Source organism: Chenopodium quinoa, unplaced genomic scaffold, assembly GCF_001683475.1.
Source record: "Chenopodium quinoa cultivar QQ74 unplaced genomic scaffold, ASM168347v1, whole genome shotgun sequence".
In the NCBI taxonomy this organism is placed as follows: Eukaryota; Viridiplantae; Streptophyta; class Magnoliopsida; order Caryophyllales; family Amaranthaceae; genus Chenopodium; species Chenopodium quinoa.
Window position 1 is genome coordinate 4,070,332 of NW_018744026.1, and position 25,302 is coordinate 4,095,633.

Genomic DNA, 25,302 nt, shown 5'->3' on the forward strand with positions numbered 1-25,302 from the left:
TGCCACATCCATGTGAGTTCATTATTTTTCAAGCCTTCAACATATATTTTCATGAGCGGCATGGATCCTTGACTATTGCGGACCTAATATAAAATCTTGACTCATAATTCTCAAACTCGAGACCGAACTAACTAGGGAGGACAAAGGCATCTTTTCGGGGTGGTAATTTTTCATTTCTAGGATTTTTATTTCTTTTTAGTTCATTGGGTTTACGTTTTCCATCTTGCTAACCATTTGAGCATTTTCCTTTCTTTTCAAGCCACATCTTTAGATCTTGAGCCATTTGTTTCATTTTCATTTCCATTATTGAATTGGTTTTTGTGATGAAATTGATCATTACAGTTGAAGTTTGTGGTGAAGAAGTTTGGGTATTTGGTTCTTTTGAAAGCAAGCTTATGTTGCGGTATATGTGTGAATAATGGCAAATGAATAAGTAAAAGCCGTCCAAAGTAAAACAAATGGCAAGGACAATGAAATTGCAAATTTGTAAAAGCCATCCTACGTTTAAGAGGCATGGACATTTATGTTGTTATTCATGAAAAAAAAAACAAAAAGAAACAAAAAGTGGAATATGAGAAAATCCAAAAATATTTAGATGTAATTTCTTTTTCCTTTTCAAGCATTGAGGACAATGCTTCCTTTTCGCTTTTTGTATATATACTTGTGGATATAGCTTTGAATAAGCTTGGGGGTGTTAGTTTGTTTTTTTTTGGTAACTACTTGATTGTAAGTCTAAGAAAGGCGCCGTTCTTTGCTTCACTTTTAGGGAAACCACAAATCTTTAAAATTTTAGCCTACCCTTAACCTTTTGCCCTTACGTTACAACCTCTGGGAAAGTTCTTTTGACCTAGTGGTTGAGTCATATACTGAGAGAGGGCATTATGAGTTAAAGCCTAAGGAAAAGAGATGCAAGGTCAAGATGTCGGGAAACCCTAAAATTCTATTCTTTTTCCGGTTCCTTTGAGGAACCATAAGGACGCTCACTAAGGGAAGATTTGAAACCATAGGGAGAACACGGCTATATTGGTTGGGATGAAAGTGGATTGCGCCTTTACGCTTAGCTATCCTTATGTTTCAATCAACCGTAAATATCTTGAAGCATGCACACCCATTCCTTATAGAAAAGTGTTCATGCATTTGCATTTGACTATTTGTGAAAGTCCTTGTAAAGAGCTATTTGTTTAAACTTTTGTCTTACTTTCTTTTCTTTTTAAATAATTTTGCCTCATTTTATTTCAAAGAGTTGTGGGTTAAACTCTTAGGAACCCTTATGAGACCTCACTCGTCCTCATAGGCGACTTTGAGGTTTAAAGGGCTTGTTGTAGCTAAAAACAACAGTGATTCCTACGATAGTGAGTCTTAGTGTATATTTTTATTCTCTCTCTTTTTTCTTAAATAAACCCTCCTTTTTCCTTTTTAGCCTTTTTTTTGCTCGGGACGAGCAAAAGTCTAGCTTGGGGGAATTTGATGAGTGTCATTTATGGCACTCATAGGGTAGTGTTTTAGGATATTTTCACTATGCTTTTCATGCTTTTCTTTTACTATTTTGGTCATTTCTCCTTTAGTTTCTATATTTCTTCTTTCTTCGTTTTTTACTTTCCTTTATGTGCTTTTCCTCGTATTTTCCTTTTATATTGCTCCTTTTCTCTTCTATTTTCTCTCTTTGGTTTCTCTTGTAGGTGTCTAAATACTAAGATTTGCAAAGGATTCAAGAGGAGCAAAAAGAGCCAAGCAAAGGAGTTTCAAGTCTCATGGACAGGGCTTGGAGAGGGATCTCTACATTTTCTCATTGCTGCGGGCGCAGTATCTGTGGGTCGCGGGTGCGGGTTTTGTGCACCATTTTGGTGATTTCGGATAGGAACTCTCTGCGCCCTTGCCGCGATCTATCCGCGGGCGCGGAGATTTTGGAGAGGCCGCTCCAGATTAGAGAGACTGCAGTCCCCTGCTTCACCTGGAAACGGGCATTTTATCGCGCCTTGAGCCACGGGCGCAGGCTACAGTACCCGCGGGCGCAGATTTTACCCAGACTACCCGCGGAGTTAGTTATGTTTTTCGTACCTAAACCTGCGCACCCGCGGAGTCTTCGTGGAAAGGGCGCGGCCGATCAATTTTTCTTATTTGTCTATATATACTCTTGTAAATCCTTTTGAAGGCCAACTTTTAGATAATATTTCAGTAGCTTAGTTTTTAGAGAGAGAAACTAGAGAGAAAGTAGAGATTGTAATCTTTGGATTTGAATTGTAATTCAACATTGTTTCTTCAATCAAGTTTATAACTCTTCTTCATATCAATCAAATTTTGTAAGATTTCTTTCCTTTGAATTTACTTCAATTGCTATTTACTTTTAAGCTTGAATGTTTGGTTCAGATTTTGATTTAGTTTTGAGAATTTGTTGATTGATTGTATTTCGTTTTGATTTAGTTTGAAATGAATGTGTTTATGATTGGATTTGTTTTAGCTTTAGATTTCACCATGATTAGTGAGTAGATTAGTTTCTAGGGAGAAGGGGAAGCATGCTTGATTGATGATTTTTGCTATTTGATGATCCTTGATTGATTGATTATTACAAATAAATTGTTTGACATAGTTGTGCATGTGAATAATTAGACTAGGAGTGATTAACCTATAAGATTAATCTATATTGCATTGCAAATTCCAATGACACGAACAATTGATTTGGGAATTGCTTTAATTGATTGAATTTGATTGTGATTCTCCTTGTTAATTATTCATAGTGAACCCTAGTTTTGTTTATTGGAGGTAACCTTTGAATTCTTTTGATTGAAACTATTGTTTGTCCCTTGCAATGTTTGAATCAATTGGGTGATCTATCATAGCATGATTGTTAAGCTTTCATGTGGAACCTATATCCCTAGTGCTTAGTAATTTGATTGAATTCTCAATTCTTGTTATCCTAGTTACCATATTCAACCATTGACAATTATTCGATTTAGCTTAACATTAGACTATAACATGGCTTTGATTCATTCCTTTGGGTTTGACCCTTAGCTTGCCTCATTACTAGTATAAGGTTTGTTAAGTGTTTACAAATTTAGTTTGATTTAGGGAGAATTAGATAACGATCGAGTTCCAACCCTTGTCAGAGCCCCTCTAGGAGAGGCAAAAGAAAGCTGATGACCTTGAAGAGACGATCTAGAGACTCAGAGGGCGGCTGCAGAACCAAGAAACCCAACTCAGGACCAAATACAGGTCTCTGATGGAGGAGGAAAAACAGTCCCAGGTAAATCAAATGATGGATGATAACGAAGCCATCATGCGTGCGGCCTGGGCAGCTGTGCAACCGTCATCTGACTATCAAACTTGGAAGGTTCAGTTTGATAAGGCTAATGATGATTTTAATGCCCAACTCTTAAGAGGGGCTGAGGAGCAGGCTACAAAGGAGGCCAAGGAGGCGTCCGACTCCTCGTATGACTCGTCTTTTGGGGACGAAGAAGATTAGGTGGAGGATGAAGGGAAAAAGAAGCAGACGCCATAGGACAACGCGGATGCCAATGCTGAGAAACTCCCCTAATCTTTAAGCTTTTAGTCATCTTTTTCTGCGGCCGAATGGCCCAATAATTGCTTTTCTGGCCGACTTGCCGAGTATATGTGTGTCTTTACCGACCAAGGGGTCGGGTAATTCAACATTTTCTAGCTTTGCCAGCTAACATTTGCAGTTGATAGGCTTATCGCGTACCTAACAAAAATAACCTAACTATTCCTTCTAACTGTGTAGTAGGGCAAGTAAGGATCGAATCCCAAGAGACTATGGTTCATTCAATTAATCAGACTCAATTAATCACTAAGCACGTCCCCAATCAATAATGGATGATAATAATCAACTAATATATTAAATAACACAATTAACTAGAGGAAATATTAATCAATAAACTAAAGCATCCAAGATCAAGCATTACCACGATTATGATTGATAAACTAATAAATCTACCCCCAATATATAAATCAATTGACAAGAAGAAAAGCAATCCCTAATAATAATACCAAAGGTCTCTTCCAAGTTATCAATGGCTTCCCAAATTAACTATCAAGCCTACTTCCGTGGAATCAAGCGAATAAGGGACATTAAACACCATGCCTAGATTCCTAATTATTCAATCATCTACTTCCGTGATGATCTTCAAACCCTTAATTGGAATAACCTAATCCCGTTAATACCCAACTTCCGTTGCAATAAGAACAAAGGGATGATAACAATACTAATTATTCCTAATCTAGTATTGGCATAAACACAATCAATTAAGCATGTCAATTGGGATTATTATTGGGGAATTTAAAGATCTACTTTATACATCAATCATAATCGGGCTTAGCAAGATCCCGGATTAAGGAAACTACTCACACATCATAATAAAATCAAAATCAAGTTCAAAAACAAGAAACAGTAAAGAAAACATATTTAGAGAACAGTGAATATCAGAAAAGAGTGAAGTAAGATAAATACCAATTACTCCAATTGAAAGAACTCAAATTGTTGATGAACAATTGATTAATCTGGGATTAAAAGATTGAAATTGCTTAAAGGAAATAAAACTAGGGTTCTTGAGAGTTTTCTAGGGCTTAAGGAGAAAAACTAATGAAAAAACTCTCCTTAAAAGTTAATTACAAAAGGGTATTTATACCCTCAAAAGATAGAAATTCGGAAATAGCTGAAATCGCGCAATCTTGAACATCGCCCGGTCAGACCGGGCAAACCTCGCCCGATCGGGCGGAGGAAGGCTGCGTAAAATACGACAGTTTTCCTTCTTTGCCCGGTCAGACCGGGCGAACCTCGCCCGGTCGGGCGCGCGTAACACGTTTCCAGAATTGCATCTTCATAACTTGACTTCTTCATCGCCCGGTCTGACCGGGCGAAGCCTGCCCGATCGGGCGCGCGTTGCACCGTTCAGAATTGGGCTTCTTCCTGTGAACTCTTCATTGCCCGGTCTGCCCGGGCAAGCCATGCCCGGTCGGGCACTCCACATAAATTGCAGTTCTTGGCTATCAACTCTTCCGAATCTACTAAAAACACGTCCAATTGCCTAGAAACGCTTCATATTCCTGAAAAGCTTACTAAAACAATCGAATACACTAAAGAAGAGATTGTTAGCAAGAAATGGCTCCGTAGAGCTCAAAACCATATAAAATTACTAAGTAAAACCGGGGAAAACCATTGTATAAAACACGTATATCAGCAGTCGTCAATTGTTCCGATTGTTTTTTTATTTTTTGAAGCATCCGGTTGTTTGACCAGTTTTATTCATTTTGATGCTTATGCTTTAAAAAATTTTAAATCTTCCAATTTTTTTGCATAGAATGTTTAGCTAGGTATTTTTAACCAGTATACTATGCGAATGTCCTTGCCCCTGGCCGGATGTCGGTTGGTTTCAAAAATGGGATTGATTGACTTAGAAATTATTGATACTTTAAATAGTATGTATGGTTTCTAAGTCAATCAATCACTATGGTGATTGCCCTAAACCAAGCGGCAGACAGCCATATTTAACAGGCGATTATTAGTAACTCAATACATCTGGCCAAAGGCCTCATGACAGATAGTTACGTCGCTAAGTTTTTTTACTTAGATAATTTTTTTAGAAAATAATCATGCCCTGCCCCAAGGCAAGGACATACAAAAGTATAGCCTCTAACATGAAACAGTAGCCTTAACTCAAAAAATTCAATGCGTTTTAGATTTCAAGTTAGATTATCAAACGCTTGCTAGCGTTGTCTTAACGCATTCTGTAGGGCTGCTTGGTTTAATTCATAGAGAAATGTGCCACCCAAATGGGAGATGCTTCTCTTCGACGAATTCGCCCAAATGGACGTCGCCGGTTGTTTGACTCATGTTAGAGCAGACACTCGTACTCAAGTTGGAGAAGACGGTTGTTTAAACAATTTCATCCGGCCATTGGCCTCTTATAAAGAGTAAATAGCCACTAAGTTATTTGACTTAGGTTAAAAATTTAATAAAGTTTGAGACGACTGCTTTGATGTAGTCGGACAAATGATCCTTTTTATAATTTAACAAATTATAGAACATACAAGGTCGGTTCGGAAAATCTTGACGCTGTGCGTCTGCACATTGTGCAGGCGATGTTCAAGCATTGTCAGCAGATACAAATTAGTCCGCCTGTACATTATGTAGTCGGATCTATAAATGGGTAAGTAGGATCCGTTGGCACATTGTGCAGGCGACGTCCTTCAAAATTGTGGGTATGATCCTTCTGCACTTTGAGCAGTCGATACTTAAAATAAAGCAAATAAAGATAAGTCTGGAAATGAAGGCAGATTTTCATTAAGTCAAAAGATTTACAAAATTTTAGAAGTAGTACTTCTTTAAGTTTTCTACATTCCAAGTTCTAGGTAGCTTCATGCAGTCTGATGTTTCCAGGCGGTAGGTGCCGCCTCTTTCTTCTTCATAGATTCGTTAGGGGCCTTCCCAATTTAGGGTTAGCTTTCCTTGCTTGTTCTCCCTACCAACTACCTCCATTTTTCGTAACACGAAGTCCCTAACTTTTAAAGGGTTCTTGTGTACTCTTTTATTGTAGGCCCAGGTCATTCTGAGGCGGTATATCTCATGGTGTAAGGCGGCATTGCCCCTGCGCTTTGGGAGTTAGTCCAATGTCAGGCGCATGGCCTCCCAGTTTGCCTCTTCATCATATAACATAATCTGAAGAGTTATCTCATAATATTTAATGGATAAGACGGCTTCTGCCCCATACACCATGAGTAATGTGATTTCTCTAGTTGTCCCTTTTGATGTTGTTCTGATGGCCCATGGGACATGTGGCAATTCATCCGCCCATAAGTCGCTAGCTCTTTAAATTTTCTTCTTTATGTCGTCTGAGATTAACTTGTTGTAGACTTCAACCTGGCTATTTGCTTGGGGTCGGTCAACTGATGCAAAATAATTGGAGATCCCCTGATCTCCAACTAATTCGTTAATTGAGGGGTCTCAAAGTGAGGACAATTGTCAAAAACCATAGACATAGGCACCTAAAAACGAGTGATGATATTCTTCTAGATGAAAGAAATAACGTCCTTTGTCTTGATGTTTTTGACCGCCTCTGCCTCTACCCATTTGGTAAATTAGTCCACAGCCACTAGGATGTAGCGCTTGCCGCTTAGAGAGGCGGTATATGTGCCCAAGATGTCCATGCCCCATTTAGAAAACGGTATTGGACTATAGATTGTCGTCTAGTCGATGGACGGACGATGGATTTTCTTGCCAAACTTTTGACACTTGTCACAATTTTTAAATATCTCCATAGCATCCGCCTCAAGGGTAGGCTAAAAGTAATGCCGCTTGGCCCTAACAGCTAAGGATCTGCCGCCTATGTGAGAGGCACGGTATCCGGCATGCAATTCCTCGAGATCCTCCTACCCCATCTCTGGGGTCACACACTTCAAAAGAGGATTCATAAAACCTGCTTTGAAGAGCACTCTTTGTTTCATCTCAAAGCTTGCAGCCCGTTTCTTCAGCACGGCCACCTCCTGAGGAGAATTAGGGAGTGTGCTGTCTTTAAGATATGCCCGAATTAGGTAGAGCTTCGGTCAAGTACTCTAATGGGCTCTTCATCAGATATACTTCTTTTTTCTATAAAATCCTAGAAGACTGACCGAGGCGTATCACAGGGGGTGGATGACGCCAGTTTTGACTAAGCATCCGCCTAGTTGTTTTCTATCTGGGCACTTGAATTAAATGGAAGTCTTCTAGTGTCCCAGCATCATCTTTTACCGCCTGCAAGTATTTAATCATAGCCAGATGGGTGGCCTCATAAATACCGTGGTACTGGCTAACGACTAATTAAGAGTCAAAGCAGGCGTCAATCTTTGTTGCCCCTGCCGCCTTGCACATTCGGATGCCGACTACCAGGGCATCATACTCAACCTCATTATTTGAGGTCAGGAACTTAGACCCGGTGCATATTCATATTTGTCCCCCTCAGGAGACTGACAAATTATGCCTGCAGCATAGCCGTTCATCGTGGAACTCCCATCCACGTACATTTTCCAAACCTGATTGATATTGTTCGGCTCAGCCGGCCTTGTCATTTTGACAATAAAGTCGGCGAATGCCTGCCCCTTTATTTCCTTCCTTGGTTCGAAAGTGATCTCCAGTCCCTGCAACTCAATAGCCCATTTGAGCATTTAGCCAGAGGATTCCAAGGTCGTCATTGGTCGCTTGATCGGTTAGGTAGTGTAGACCATAACCGGATGTGCCAAGAAGTAAGGCTTCAACTTCTTGACAGCCATGTAAAGGGTGAGGCCAAATATGTACCGAAGTTCCGCGTTTCTAAGAACGTGGCTAATAAAGTAGACCAGGAGCTGGATGCCGTCTATTTCAGCTAAGAGAACAACACTTAGGGTTGATCTGAAACAGCCTGATACATATAGAGCGCCTCTTTGGGCAAGGGGCTGACCAAACATGATAAAGAAAGCAGATGCATTTTCAACTTTTGGAAGGCCGCCTCAGCATCATCCCCCCATTCAAATCTAGTCTTCTTCCCGATCGCTTGGAAGAAGTAGAGGCACTTGTTGCCTGAACTATTAAGAAATCTTCCCAGAGACGCTAGAAAACCAGTTAGTTTTTGGACTTCTTTCACAGTACGGGGCGACTGCACGTCGATCACTGCTTGTTTTTTTTCCGGGGTTGGCCTCTATCCTACATTGGTCAATCAAGAATCCAAGAAACTTCTCAGACTCAACACCAAAGACACACTTTTTTGGATTAAGCATGACCTTGTGCTGCCTGAGTGTGGTGAATGTTTCTCGGAGGTCAGCAAGGTGATCCGCATGCTGCTTGGATTTGACTATAATGTCATCAATATACGCTTCTTCATTCCTCCCAATCTGATTAACGAAGACTGTATTAATCATGTGTTAAAAAGTAGCAGGCGCATTCTTCAAACCTAACGGCATCATATTATAACTAAATAATCCCTGATTAGTGACAAATGCTGTCTTTTGTGATGGAATCCTGAATAGGCATCCATGAAGCCCATTAGGGCATGTCCGGCTGTAAAGTCGACCAGATTGTAGATCTTTGGGAGTGGATAGCTTATTTTAGGACATGATTTATTTAAGTTATTGTAATCCACACACATGCGCCAGGTACCATTCTCCTTCTTTACAAGCACAACATTTGAAACCCAATCAGGGAAGTTACAAGGCCGAATGAACCCAGCGTCTACCGCTTTTTTACTTCGGCGGCTGCCACATGACTTATCTCCTTGCCGTGGTTTCTTTTCTTTTGCCGATTGGGCTTCTTTTTGGGATCCACAGTGGGTTTGTGGACAGCAAGATCCGGGCTAATGCCTGACATCTCCTCCACTTCAAAGGCAAAAAAGTCTTTGAATTCTTTCAGCAGTTGGTGCAAGCTTGCACCAAACTAAGCAAAAGCAGTCGTCCTAACCTTAATAGTTCGCTCTAACCAACTGTCGTCCAGAGGAATAACAATGTTTTCTCCAGCCGGCTAGGGATGAAGGTAATCTGATTGTTCCCCGATCAGTGATTGTTATTGCTTTTCTTTTTTGACCGCCACTAGTTGGTCATGTTTTCTCTTCTTAGCGACTGGTGGGGTCAAATGATCATCCTTGACATCAGCAAGGTCTATTAGCTCTTTGCCCTGACCGGCTGCAACTGCCGCAGGCTTGACATCCGAGAGATAGCATTCTCGAGCCGTCTTCTTGTCCCCGTTCAAAGAGCAAACAGTTCCGTCATCCTTTTCATACTTAACAAGCATAAGAGCAGGAATGGTGACGGCCTTGCACTCATTAAGAGTGGGTCACCCAAGGACAAGATAATAGGTGGTCAACTCTTTGACCACCAAGAACCGGATGGTCATGGGCCGACCGCTACCTTTTTATTCCCCAGTCAGATGGGCAGATCAATGCATCTGACTGGATGCAAAACTCCTTCACCAAATCCCACAAGGGGATGGGAGACATCCGTCATGCTATCTGGCTTGTATTTTAGGTTTGATAGACATTTGCGGCTGATGATGTCTGAGGAGCTTCCTGTGTCGATCAAGATGCGACTAACCAACTGGTTGGCCACTTTGCGTTCTATGACAACAACGTCATCATGCGGCCGAAGGACTTTGCCTCTGTCCTTTTGGGTGATGATTACTTTGGGGAAGGCGGATGTGCTGGTCGCCTATCCCACATTAATAGAGTGGATAATCTTTCTCAGATGGTCCTTGGTACCTCGAATGGCCGGGCCACCTCCGGTGAATTCTCCTACTATCGTATACACCGAATCTTCATCCGTTTAAGAGCTGATAGCAGGTTGGGGAGTCTTTTTTTCTTGACTGCCCTAGATTCGCCTTTGAATTCAATTTGGACCTCACATATGATTTCAGCGGTCCATTTTCGGCCAGACTGTTAAGCGTCCGCTTGAGGCTGAAGCAGTCAATCGTGTCATGGCGGACATCCTCATGATTATTACAGTGCTTGTTCTTGTTCTGATTTTTCGCGGAACCTTTCATGGGAGCCAGCTTCCCTAAAGTCAGCCGATCCTTTATCTCCATGAGGATGGAGTAGCTGTCTTTCTGGAACTCGTTCCTTGGAAAGTACGGCTTCCACTCTTTCTTTTTCTTCTAGGACTGCTAATCAGAATTATCAATCGCCCAAATCTGTTTTATCTTTTTTCTGTCTTTAGGTTTTAGAGAAGGTTGAGCAGGCCAACTCTCCTTCTGTCGGTCAGGCTTCTTGGAGTCTGACTGTTTATTGGAATAGCAGAGCTCGGTCACCTCCATGTAGGCGTCTGCCTCTATCAGGGCTCCTTGGAGGGTGAAGATTTTCGTGCCAACGAGTTCAAACTTGAAAGTGGACCCGTCCTTCAGACCTTTGAAAAAGTGTATAAGCCACTTCGTCACACAGTCCTTGAATCTGGATTCTCACCAAATTGAACCGCCTAACGTATGATCGCAGCCCCTTTCTATCTCCCTACTGCACATGACCAACACCAAGGCTCCTATTCTTTGCAGGGATGTTCATAGAGAAGTTAGAGTCACACAAGAACGCAAGCGTCTTGAAGCAATGCAACCAACCGTGGGGCATGATTTCTCGTGTTGAACCCACAAACATGGAGTTTGGAAACTGAAAGGTCCTGTATTTAACAAGAGCATTAAGTAGAACGCACGAAGAGCATCGGCATGATGGTGAAGAGGGCTGCCCTATTCCCAGGCACGGGCGCGCGTAATTATGGCGCGGTCTGGTGGCACGGGCGCGCCTGCCTGGTTCTCTTTCCGTACCCTGATTTGCGCGGCCACGCTCGCCCTTATAGTTGGCCGCGCTTGTACGGGTTTATTTGGGACGATCTAACTAGTTTTTCTTTGTTAGTTTTACTATATATAGATTTTCATTCTATTTTTAGAGGGAGGAGATTAGAATTGATAAAATTAGAGAATTAGTATAGGAATTTTAGATCATTATTGTACAGATAGAAACTTTAGATTGTAGAGAGAGAAGTTCTTGATTGATGATTGAAGATTGATGATTCTAGCATTTTCTCCATTGAATTAAAGCAAGTTTGTAAGGATTTCTTTTACTTTAATGCAATCTTTAGCTTATGATTTCAATTATTTTTTTAATTGTTCAAGTTTGAATTGAATTTGTGATTGAACTATTGATATGATGATGATGAAATTGTTATTTAGCTTAGTTTTGCTCTTGATTTCCATGGATTGTGAGTAGTTTTCTTGCTAGGGGAATGGTGAAGCATATATGAGTAATGGATTGATGCTAATTGGGGGAAATTGATGGAGTTGATGTTGTGATTAAATTGGTTGATTGATTAAGTGCATGTGTGTGATTAATTGAAGAGTAGCGAACTTTGATTGTTGCACTAGAATGCATTGTAAGCTCACATTGATACGGAAAATTGATTTGTGGCTTGCTTTTTTCGATTGAGTAGGTTTGCAAGGCTCCTAGTTAGAGTCTCTTGTAGATGACGCTAGCTTGACCTTTAGGAGACTAGCCTACAATACTATCTTGATTGCTTAATTGATTTTCCCTCGCAACACTTGACTTAGTCATCTCCAATCCCAATTAGTTGTATCCATTCCAAGTATATGTGGATCCTAAACCCTAATGCTTGATATTATTTTGTTTCTTCTTGATTGTTTGATTGTTTAGAATATACACACCTTACTTCATTACTTCGAGATAGCATAGCTTTAGCATTAGCATTCATCTCTCATTCCTAGTTGTTCGACCCTCGACTTACTCCTATGCTAGGTATAAGGGTGTCTTGAGAGATTACAAATTTTTTTTGACCGAGGGTAGATTAGTTTTCAACGGCCTAGTCTCCACCCGCGATCACTATGCCATATACTGCGCCGAGTAGATCACATGGGGCCCAAACTGTACTAGGGGGCCGCTTAATGGGTCCCCTACACAGATGGAGAATTCCTCACAGAGGTATTATGGAAGCTACCCTGATAAGTCGACGTTGAAGCTGACTATGATAGCTGATGGGTCCTCTTCTCCTGGATATATTGAAGGGCATTAGAAAAAGAATTTTTTCTACCATCCGGCTGTACATGCCAGATGGCTTTTCTTGTCACCGTTTCTGGGAAACGGATTCTTGAATGGTCGAACTGGGGTCAGCCTTCTCTTTTGGAGCGGAATGAATTGTTGGCTGACGGTCCTGGACTAACTTTTGCTTTCTAGTTCGAGCTGGCTTTGTGGCCAGTTGTTCCTTTCTGGGTGCAGCTGATCGTTTGTTGATTATATCCTTAATTTCACCTTTGAGGCCGATCATTAATTTCATGAGCTCAACGTGAGTGACTAGGGCCTATCCTGCCGCCTGTGAGGGATACCAGCCGGTTACCCTAAGGGCTTATTTGAGTATCCAAGGTGTCAGCTCGGACCCGCCTAGGTAGCATTGGGCTCCCGCCTATCTTTCTCACGGAGGCGCTTAGAGATGATTTACCCGTTTGGAGCCACAAAGGTTTCGATGTCTTCATCGTCACCTGAATCATCGTCTGACTGGACCTTTAATTTTTCCAGAGGCTGGTTGGTTTCTGGAGGCGGCATAGGTTGCTCTTGTAAAGCCATCTTAAAGGTACTCTCCCCACAGACGGCGCCAAATGTTTCGGGGTTTTTTGAGTCTCTTAGGAGAGTTACAACTTAAAGACTGGATTCGTCAAGGTCGCCTGAAACAAACAGAACTCCGAAAGGTCAGAGGTCTGCCTCCGAAGATTAAGTTAGTACAGAATCGGAGTAAAACGTGTGGAAAGTAGGTTATCTACTTGGATTCCAAGCTCAGGTGTTCTCTATTTTAACGAGCAACAAATGCCTTAATTATTAAGACGTAAAGTTCGAGGTGTCAAAAGACTCCCCCAATAATTGGGGGAATCTCCCTATTTAGGTCCTAAGAAAACATGCCTTACCCTTGGGTTTGATGACCTAGGGATTAGGGCAGCGCCGTTCTGCAGCGCCCTTGAAGTTTAGCCTTGAGAGCCGCCTTTTCCAAAGGGGGAATATCTAAGTTACACGTGTCACACGTCTAGAGGGTCTATTTGGGCGCCTCCCAGAGTGACACGTGCTACTCTCTTATTGTTCCATTTGGGTGTATTGAATATCCCAAATCACCACGCACCAAGTGCAGACTACCAGCATCGGCCAGCAGCTAGCATGCCTCACACTGGGGGCTGGCTACTAGCTTTCGATGCCCCTAGCACTCGGAAATTCCGATGCTAGGGGTTTTTTGGTCATTATGTTGATTTATTCGTAATTTTCTCATCTCGTCTTTTATCATTTTTTATTCGACTTCCGACGCTCGGTTTCAACACTCCATGCTCGAATTTCTGACGTCTAAATATTAATTAATCGGGTGACTCATTAATTTCTTCCGAATTAATTCGTCGCTTCAGTTCGTTAGTTTCTTGGGTGTGACCCGAAGGGTTCAGTCAAGATTAAGCTATAATATTAATTGTACATTAATATAAATGATCGGAAGCGGCCTCCACCTTGGCATTCTGATCACTTGACCTCACTGAATAATTAGCATTCTAATAATTCAGAACCCTCTATAGGAATAAAACACTTGTTCAAAGAAAACCATTCATTTCAATCTCTCACTTGTCCTTCCGGACAAGTGCGCTTTTAGTGTATAGCCTTTTTCCTATGTCACTTAATGTCTCTTCATGAATTGTAAGGTAAGATTTATTTGTTATCCTTATTATGTCCAGAAGTGTTTTTTGGTCCCGAGTCCAACTATCAATAAACAAATGATTTCTAAAATCCATTCGAGCACGACCATCCATTTTACAGTCTCGCTCTTCGAGAGGCCTTGTATTCCACAAAGATATCTTCCCTATTTTTAGTAGGGGACATTTCCTGTCTTGTGATGTAGCTTTTCTTATTGAGAGGACCTAGCCGCCCGAGTGTTGCCTTTATAATCCCCTTTTACGGCAGACGTTTGATATCATCAAAGCAGACTAGTACTCAAACAAGAGAACTCACAATACTAATGGTCGAGGAAATAGGTTTCGATAGCCATAAAGAGAAGTATACTTATGACGATTTTTAATCTCTTAAAGTATTCTCATAGGTTGATCCAGTATGGTTCTAAACCAATACATGTGAAAATGATTTATGACGATCATGTTATTGTAGCACAAGAAACAATGCTATAAATAAAACTACACACTAATCTCAAATGGTAATTGTCCATCGTTTAATTAACCTTGATTAGAGATAATTCTCGATTATAATATTCAACGTTCACTTAATAGGTGTTTCCTTACCATGACTGGTCTTGATACCTTATTTTGATTATTCTCATAATCGAATGGTCTCATTATTTAATCCGAGAAAAAATTAAATAGCAAACGGAGTGATAAAATATTGCATGAGATTTAAATAACTCCAAAACTTGAATGGTTTTTCTTAGTGTCTTACAATAAATGTTAAAAAATTAACTAAAACACTAAATAGGGAAATCAAACCTAGTCTCCCATATGCCTGATTCCCATTGCCTTAACGTGCTTGTTGTGCAATACTTGAGGAAAAGATTTAGTAAGCGGATCAGCTACATTGTCATCCGTTCCAACTTTGCAAATTCTGATTTCACCTTCTAATCTCCATTCTAAAATCATGTGAAACCGCCGCTTTACATGATTGACCTTGTGATGTTCCCTTGGCTCTCTAGCCTGAGCAATAGCTCCATTGTTGTCACAATAAAGGGCTATTGGACCCTTGATTGAGGGTATAACATCAAGTTCACCAACAAACTTACAAATCAAAACAGCCTCCTTAGCCGCTTCAGCAGCTGCCAAGTATTCGGCTTCAGTTGTAGAATCTGCAGTAGTGCTCTGCTTGGAACTTCCAACTAAATGCTCTCTATTTAGACAGAACACGTATCCAGATTGTGGTTTGAAATCGTCTCTGTCTGTTTGGAAGCTTGCGTCAATATAACCTTTAACAACTAATTTCTCTTAACCACCATACATTAGGAATTTATCCTTGTTCCTTTTTAGGTACTTTAGGATATTCTTGGCTGCAGTCCAATGGGCCTCTTATGGGCCTGATTGGTAATGGCTTGTAGCACTCAAGGCATACGATACATCTGGCCTAGTACATATCATGATATACATGATCGATCCAATAAGTGAAGCATATGGAATCTGATTCATCCTTATCCGCTCATCAAGTGTTTGTGGACACTACTTCTTGCTTAGGGTTATGCCATGTGACATGGGTAGGTGACCTCACTTGACCTCCTTCATGCCAAATAAAGCTAGTACCTTATCTATATAAGTGCTTTAGCTCAATCCAATAATCCTGTTCGATCTATCCTTATAGATCTTGATGCCAAGTGTGTAGTGAGGCTCTCCCAAGTTTTTCATTGAGAAACACTTTTCGAGCCAAGCCTTTACAGACTCTTACAATGGAATGCTATTTCCAATGAGCAATATGTCATCGACATATAAGACTAGGAAGGTGATGTCACTCCCACTAACCTTCTTGTAAACACAAGATTCATCTGGATTGTTGATAAAACCAAACTTACTGATGGCTTTATCGAATCGTAGATTCCAACTCCTGCTAGCTTGCTTTAGCCAGTAAACGGACTTTTAAAGCTAACAAACTTTCCCATCATTTTTTTGGTCGACAAAAACTTCAGGATGTGTCACATACACAGTTTCTTCTAAAATATCATTGAGGAAGACAGTTTCGACGTCCATCTGCCATATTACATAGTTGTAATATGCAGCAATTGCTAGGAGGATCCGAACGGATTTAAGCATTACGACTAGAGAAAAGGTTTCATCGTAATCAATACCATGACCTTGTCTGTAACCTTTTGCTACCAATATTGCTTTGTAAATGAATACATTTACATCTTTGTCAATTTTCAACTTGAAAATCCGCTTACATCCGATATGTGTGTAACCTTCAGGTAAGCCAACCAAGTCTTAAACTTGATTTTCAAACATGGAATCCATTTTAGATTTCATGGCCTCTTGCCATTTAGCAGAGTCGGTGCTTGCCATCTCTTGCTTGTTGGTTGTTGATTCATCTCCATCCATAATCAGTATGTCCTTATTATCGGTTAATACTATACCAAGATATCTATCAAGTTCAAATCTCGGCCTCTAAGACCTACGTAGGGTAACAAACTGAGCATTTGCTTTGTCGGTTTGGCTTTGCACATTTTGATCAGCGTCAACAGATGCTATTTGAGCACTTTGACTGTCATTTTGATTTTGTTGCTCATCCTCTCGAACTTCGTCAAGTTAGATTTTCCTCCCACTTGTCAATTTTTAAAGTTGCTCCTTCTCCAAAAAGACACCATCGGAGCAACAAAAACATTGTTCTCCGATTTGTTGTAGAAGTAATACCCTTTGGTTTCTTTTAGATAGCCCACAAAGTAAACCTTATTAGATTTGGGATGAAGTTTGTTAGAAATCAATTTCTTGACATATGCTTTGCATCCCCATATCATTAGAAAAGACAACCTAGGAGGTTTCTTCATCCATAACTCATATGGGGTCTTTTCTACAACTTTTGATTTGTTTTAGAAGTGCAGTTAGAAGTGCGTGTCCCCATAAAGAGATAGGAAGATCATTAAGACCCATTGTTGATTGTACCATGTCTAGAGAGGTTCGATTTCTCCTTTCGAATACTCCGTTCCATTGTGGAGTTCATGGAGGTGTCAATTCTGATTTCTTTTAAATGGTCATTGAATTCTTGGCTCAAGTATTCACCACGTCAATCCGATCGAAGGGCTTTGATTTTCTTGACAAGCTGATTTTCAAATTCACTCAGAAATTCTTTGAACTTTTCAAATGATTCAGATTAATGCGACATGAGGTGGACATAGCCATATCTACTATAGTCGTCTTTGAATGTGATAAAATATCGATGTCCGTTTCTTGTGGCAGAGCTCATTGGTCCACATACATCGGTGTGTGTTAGACCCAATAAGTATCCTACCCTTTCTCCCATCTTAGATAATGGTTGTTTAATAATCTTGCCTAATAAATATCCTTCACAATTCTCAAACAATTTTAAATCGAAAGAGTCAAGAACACCTTCCTGCAGAGGTTTCTTGATGTGTTTTAACGTTAATGTGGCCAAGACGACATTGCCACAAGTAAGTCTTATTTAACTCCATTGTCTTAGCCCTTTTGGAGGTATTATTCACATTATGACCGTGATTGTCTAAAGAATGCACATAAAGACCATTTTTAGAATGTGCAATACCATATATAACATTATCGAGGTAAAACGAACAATCATTATCCTTTACTCGAAATTCAAAACCTTTAGCATCCAACGCCGAAATGGAAATGATGTTTTTGTTAATGTAAGGAAAATAATAACAATTTTCAAGTTCCAAAACAGTCCCAGTAGGCAAAGACAAACTGAGAGTTCCAACGGAGACGGCTACAATTCTTGATCCATTGCTGAACCAGAGTTTAACCTCTCCCTTTGCTAGCTTCCTAATGTTCCTTAGACCTTGAGAATTGGAACAAATATGTGAGCCACATTTGGTATCTAATACCTATGATATTAAGCTAGTGAAGTTTAAGTCTATAATGAATATACCTGATCCAGAAGTAACGGTTCCGTTCTTCTTATCTTTTTTGACCTTGAGGAAATCTCTCTTCCAATGTCCTTTCTTCTTGCAATAGAAGCATTCGGAATCAGATTTAGATGACGCTACCTTCTTCTCCTTGTTATCTTTGGTAGCTTTAGACTTAGGCGGAAAGGTACTCTTCTTACCCTTCCCCTTAAAGCCTTTCTTCTTCTTGCCTGATAATTTAAACGACTTGCCTTTTTTTTTTTTTATCATGAGTATATCATGCTTCCCCTCATCCTTAAGAGTTAGCTCAGCTTGCTTCAACATACCATGAAGCTCGGTGAGGGTTTTCTCCATGCTGTGCATATTATAGTTCATCTTGAACGGATCATAGCCTTTGTGCTGCAAGTGGAGAATGATATCAATTTCCATCTCAGTTGAATACCCTACATTAAGCCATCCCATATTCTCAAACAATCCTATCATTTTGAGTACACGTGGGATTATCGACTCTCCTTTCTTCAGCTTGCTCTGAAGGATCTGTCTGTGGGTTTCAAACCTCTCAATTCGGGCCTGTTCTTGGAACATATTCTACAGCTCACAAATGATCTCAAAAGCTGTCTCATTCTCAAAGAAAGTCTTTTGAAGGTCGGGAGACATTGTGGCCAACATGATGCATTTGGCATCCCGATTGGCACTTTGCCATTGGTTTAGGGCAGCTTAAGTCACCTCCTCATTGGGAGCCTGGGGCATTTCTTCATCAAGGACATATTCCTTTTTCTCTTGCATGAGAACAATACGCAAGTTCCTATGCGAATCAAGAAAAATTGGCCCACTCAACTTCTCCTTGTCGAGAATTGAGCGTAATGAGAATTGGTTGTTTGAGTTATTTGATGACATGATTCTACAAATGAAAGAATTTGAAATGAAAAACCATTCACAATACTTTAAATAAGATTGAAATCATACATTTTAATCAAACTTATTTTAACGTCTTATTCACACATTAAAGTTGTCCCCATTTTTGGTGAGTATAAGTCGATTCCAAGATCCAAAGAAACAAAGTGTGGTTAAGCATGCTTTTGCTTATATTAACACTCAATTCCTAAGGTAAGAAACGCTTTGCTAATGCTCCAAGCCACTCTTGGTTGGATAAATTGTCGCATCTAATGCTCTCTCAACAACTTATCCACTTTGCCACAATATGTTATGACTCCATCACTCATATAGTTGAGTACAACCAAAACCAACTTGCATACCCGGTATGCCTTATGTACCCTAGGGAGTAATAGTGATAACTCGCTTTGGCATAGCCCATCACTACTAACAATAGGTCGATAAGTGTTGTTATGGAATGGCAATTTCACTCAATTTTTTAGTGACCTAGGGTTTCTATGTTGGTTGATTTAAGCGAAGTTAATTAATCATCACAACATTCGAAATCCTAAGCTTGCATCTAACATATATTTATATATAAATACTCATAAATATATATATCAAAAACATTAATAAAGATGCATTTGGTAACTAGAATGACCCCTTGAGTCTTCAAGTCTTCAAGGGACGACTTTTGCAACTTCATAGCTTCGTCTTAAAAGAACCTCTGTCTTCAAGACATGACCATAAATATCCAAATACTAGTATCTACAATTTGGACTAATCTAAATATTAAGGTACAAAAATACTCAACGGTTCGCAAACTGTATTAAGATTTACAAAAATACATCACGAATTGCAGTCCGTATTTTCTATCTTAGTCAGGCCCCACTACTAGCCATTTTATAAAACATGTCAGAGAATACACATTCCATTCATCCATTCACTATTTGTGAATGTCCCATGCATTTTGCAACGACAAAACAAGTAACAATGTATAAAATGCGCGAAAACTAGTAACTAATTTAGGTCGTTAATCCAATTAACATGTCTAATTAAAAGTAGTCAAGGTTGTTTAATTGTATATGTAATTTAGCGCAATTAATAATTAAAGCTCCCACTAAATTTCGCATCCATCTTAATTAATCCAATTAATTAAGCCGGTAAACCCAAATATTTGCCAAAATTAAATTTTGCAAATGTCGCTTAAAAACCGAGGCCTAGCCTCCAACATTTATTAAAATAAATAAAACAAAATGAAATTTATAAAATAATTAAAACGGAAAAAATAAATAACAGCAAACATGAAGCCAACCGCATTCAAGTGGCTCACTCACTAAGTATGTGCCACATGCAAGCCAAGATTGTCTAGCAACCTTGGACGATACAACTTGGTGCATATGCCTCCATCGCCCCCACATAGCACTAGCTAGGCCAAGCCAAGTAGCATTTGCTACGGGTTACCTGATGCTAGGCACATACACTAAGGCTGCTTGCCCCTTTCCACCAAGAACCAAGCAACACACACATACCATGCTCAATGCATGCACCAGCCATGGCTAGCTACGACCAGCCACATAGTTGCACACATGGTGCGCGCGCACAAAACTATGCTGCTGCCCTTGGCCCCTGTAATGGCGTGCCATGATGTCAGCACATGCAGCAGCTACGCACCTAGGCCGCATGCAAGTTCGGGCAACCCACTTGAGCTACATGTGAGTTGCTATACAGCCCGACTCTCGATTTGCGTGCCACAACTTCGGGTTTCCAGCTCAATTTTTGAGTGACATATAATTAATTCTAAATTAGTTTTATAATTAATTTAATGAGCAAAAATGAAAAATTAAACAAGTCAAAAAATTCATTAAGGTGCATATAACCAAAATTATTTCCAAGAACCATTCTTTAATAAAATTGGTTTAACTTGGTGCAATAAAAAATAATAAGGGCAATAACTCACTATTAATTTAAATTAATCATGATATTTTGACAAAAATAAAAGGGAGTTGGAAATATAAACACAAAGTTCAATTTAAAGATTCCAACTTAAACACTTGTGAATCCTTGAAAATTATATCTTCCAATATGAATTTGAATGAAATTTCTATCACAAGATTCAAACTTTATGATTCCAATCAACTTAATACATGATTAAATCAAAAGTTCAACCAAAAATTCATTTAATTTAGTATCTCAAAGTTTCAATCACTTAAAACAACTAAAGATTGAATCTTTAGTAATTGGAAGCAACAAATAACAAATTTTTCACACTCACTAGTGGAAAAAAGGCCATCTGTAACAGGCAAAAAGGGCCCATCCGTAACGGGCAGCATCCGTTACGTGCACGGTCGTTACGGTTGGCCATTGTTATTCGTAACGGGCACCGTCTGTTACAAATAATAATTTATTCGTAATGGGCACATTGTAAGTGTCCGTTACGAATAAGTAGTTATTGGTAACAGGCAATTACAATGCTCGTTACAAATAATCTCCGAATAAGACAAAAAAATTAGGGGCATTTGTTACTAGCATTTCAGGTGCTAGTTACAAATACCCCTATTCTTCTTTCCATTTACCATACAAATTATTATAATAATTTATAACAAATCCAAATATTTCATGCCACAAACATATTATCAAACATATCATCAAATCCAATTTTGTATACTAATTATAAACTCTCCTATTGAGAAGTCCAAAATGCTATTGATTACAAAATTTAGTAAACCCTAGTGCACAAACAGGCCATTTTTATATATGATGAATAAGTAAACAATCTCAGAGTCATTCCTGTCTCCTGCAAATGGCCATCTAGAAGCTTTCTTGTTGCTGTCTGAGCCAAAATGGCTTGTTACTTCGCCAGAGCAAGAGCTGAATCTCCTACTAAGCTAGGTGGTTCACAACTAACCTCAAAGTCATTCCCGTCTCCTGCAAATGGAAATAACTCGGTAACCTCAGAGTCATTCCCGTGTCCTGCAAATGGAAATAACTCGGCTTCTGGTAATCAGAACGAAGTCCAAGTACTAGTTCCAATGCCCTGAATTCTCAACTATCTAGCCAGGGCACTTCTTGTAGTATAATCTTGACAATCAAAGAAGCTCACTTCAGCAAGAAAAATAAATTTAAGCAAATATATGACAAATTTGACAAAAAAAGGCTATGTTAAGCAAAAGGAAAGTAAAGGAAAAAAGTTCAGCAGAATTCTTAAATAAACAATATTTGTAAAGATTATTTCTTACTTAATGCTATTATAGAATGAATGTAGATGCAAGATAACGCAAAAGATGAGGAGAAATTGTTTGAATAACATTAAGATACCTGCAAGATAAAGTTGCATGTTCATTTTGGGGATAAATATGCCGAATTTTCAGGCACATATAGAGAACTATGTCACTATGCCACTATATTAAGAAACATTCGCTTCACATACATAGTTATAAAGTGTATATTGGTTTAGAAATTAATATTTAAATTAGTAACAGTCAACAGAGATTCTTAAACGACAAGAGCAAATGGAAACAGATAAATAAAATAAATTTAATGGAACAGATATATAATGATCAACTTAGTGACTTACATGTCCTGCTTGATAAATTATTAGTCTTGCTATTGTCATGGTTAAAAGAGATGAATAAGCTCCAGTGCATCAGCAATATCTAGCTCTGTACTTGATACAACTCAAAGGTGACGATAAAGCCTGCAAAATAAATTGATTAACAAAAACGCAAACATACTAAATATTAATTCTCAACAAAAAAAGAAGATAAGAACAGAGATTAAGACCTTAGAATCAATTATCTCTTTCGTACGATTAAGCTCCTAAAGCGCAATGTCCCAGTTTTGCATCAGAATCTCAGACGCAAGCTTTCCCCACAACGCGGTGAGACTTCTTTCACAGTCGGAGCACAGGGCTCTGTATTGATAATTCCCACATTCATATTGTAATTATGCGTACTAACTCAACGACTCAATCTACTTTAGCCCAATCTGATAAAACAACGAGGTCTAAGAAGATGCCTTGAAAAAGCTTTTATAGATATTAAACTCAGTTGTATAACAAGCAATAAAAATGGCAACAGGTCTTATAACCATAATTAAAACTATGCCATGCTGGGCTATATGCATAGTTCCACCCAAAAAAACCATCATCAACTTCTATTCTCATTCTAGATCAACCATAGATTTCCAGATAGGCTAAATTGCTTCACCAAAAGACAATATAGACCTGTAGACACCCATTTGTGTCTCCCCAAAACCAAACCCAGTGATGAGTACCTTTCACGTTGAATCATAATCGAATGAAGTGAAAGTGTGGAAAGTCTAGTGTTGCAGATAGTTTTAATTTCTTTTCTCTCTGTTTTTGAAAACCTATTTTAAGAAAACAGCCAATCCAGTTTGGTTGGTTCATGATATGGGTCCAATAGTAGTGTAATTGGATAGGGTTTGAAAAGAGCTTTCCAACGATATATTATAAGCCCAATTCCGATGAATATTGAAGAAGTTATGGCAAAATTACTAAATTGGGCCCGGTTTGAGCCTTATATGCGGCCCAATGATCTAGGGGAGGGCCTAATATGGATTTATCATTCCTAATGGAATTAGGGATGGTTTTAGTGTTCTAGATTCTTCTAGAAGATTCTTTTCATTCCTAATTCAATTAGCATTGATAAATTGAGTTTTGCTAACTTTTGAGAGTTTTAATCAAAATAAAAGAATGTTTTTGAGGAAAATACGATTTTATCCTCCTGTACGGTTAATTTATATCTGTTTTCAGAAAAGGCGTCAGAAATTTAATCAGCGCCAAACGCCAGTCATTAGCGCCTGGCGCTAATGTCTGTGTCTAGCGCTAACCTTATTTTTGCGCGTCAGAACTCTGTTTCAATTTTCTATCTTTTTGGCTGATTTTCTCTATAAATAGTCTTCTAAAAACTCTGTTTTCACTCACCAACTCTCATCAATAAATTCTTGATATAAACTTCTCTCTTTTCTAAACTAGCCTTTTCTCAAATACAAAAATTCCGCATTCACAAGACCTAGATACACCTAGTGTTTGGGGTAAAAATACCCTAAACACGTGGCCCAATGGCCTAGTGACACGTGGCATCCAGCCGTTGGTCAGCAGGGCTCCAATCCTCTGCTGACACGTGTCCTCTAAACCCTAAAAGGGGAACCATCCCTTCCCCACTATAAATAGTGGAAGGACCCTCATTAATGGGGGCTGGAACATTTGTTGATCACATTGAATACTCCTCAAAAAGAAACACACTTACCCCGAGAAATATTAATTGCGGAATTCTCCCATTACGCGAGAAGTAACTTCCACATTACGTGCATTCTACCTCCCGTATCTTTACTAACTTGATCGTCGGAGGCGGAGCTCCTACCCCCAGGAGTCTTCATGATTTTGCAGGCACAGGCGTCGAAGGGCATTCTCGGAATTGTAACTCTCCCGCAGGACACATCAAAAAACCCCGAAACATTTGGCGCCGTCTGTGGGGAGAGTACTTCTAAGATGACTTCTGATACTGTGTCACCGAATCAGGGCAAACGGCCTGTGGTCGAGCCTGAGGTCCAGACGGACCATGAAAGTGGCGACGAAATTGAAACATATGTGGCCCCGGATGGGTCTTTCAGAACAAAGCACCCTCGTGCTAAAGATAGAAGAGAACGGGAAATCAGCCAAGCTGCTCCCAACAACCCAGCCGGGCAACCGGCTGGAATTGCCCAAACGGTGGAGGGCTCAGCCCCCGTTACAAGAAACGAACTCATGTCTTTCATGAATAGTTTCAAGGGTGAGATCAAGAGCCTCATCCGGTCAGCTACTCAAAAGAAGGGTCAGCCGGCAAAGAAGCCTTCTGGAAAGAAGGCGGTCAAAAAACGAGTCCCTACCCCTCATCCCAAGCCAAAGGAGGGGGAGGGCTTAAGGTTTGATCCAAGCAGACTCCGTTTTCCTCAAGGGGAGCTGCGAAAGGCCATCCGGCACGTACAGCCGGATGGCTCCAAGAAAACATTCTCAGACGCCCGCACATTTCTCCAAGAGAAGCGAGGTCAGGCGTCTGCGTCGGCCTCAACGTCGACCTTCCCGAACAGTTTCCATGACGTCTCACACAGGCGTACGGGAACGAACCTTAGGAGCTAGACGGGCGAAGCTTCTGCCCGGTCTGGACCCAAAGTGATCCAGCCTGGCCTATTCGGCACACCGAATGGGTTGGGTGGATCCCCTTTCATGTCACCGGGTCTTTTCGGTGGGCAAGCGCAGCAGCCGTTCCAACCCACGGACTGGCAGCTGCGCCTGCTAAATTTGGGGGAACAGCCAACGGCGTTCTCACCAGAGATAACCCAGGCGGCACAGCCGCCTAAGATCAAGAATGTTTTGGTGGGGGCCTA

The 25,302-nt window shown here is 40.0% G+C and overlaps 1 long non-coding RNA gene across 1 annotated transcript in view; it reads right to left on the reverse strand.

Moving 5' to 3' along the window:
* Positions 1-21,974: 21,974 nt before the first annotated feature.
* LOC110690296 overlaps positions 21,975-25,302 on the reverse strand; it is an 84,271-nt gene continuing 80,943 nt past the window's right edge. Inside the window, exon 3 of the long non-coding RNA XR_002505062.1 lies at positions 21,975-21,996. This is a non-coding gene — a long non-coding RNA (uncharacterized LOC110690296). The remainder of the gene's footprint in view (positions 21,997-25,302) is intronic.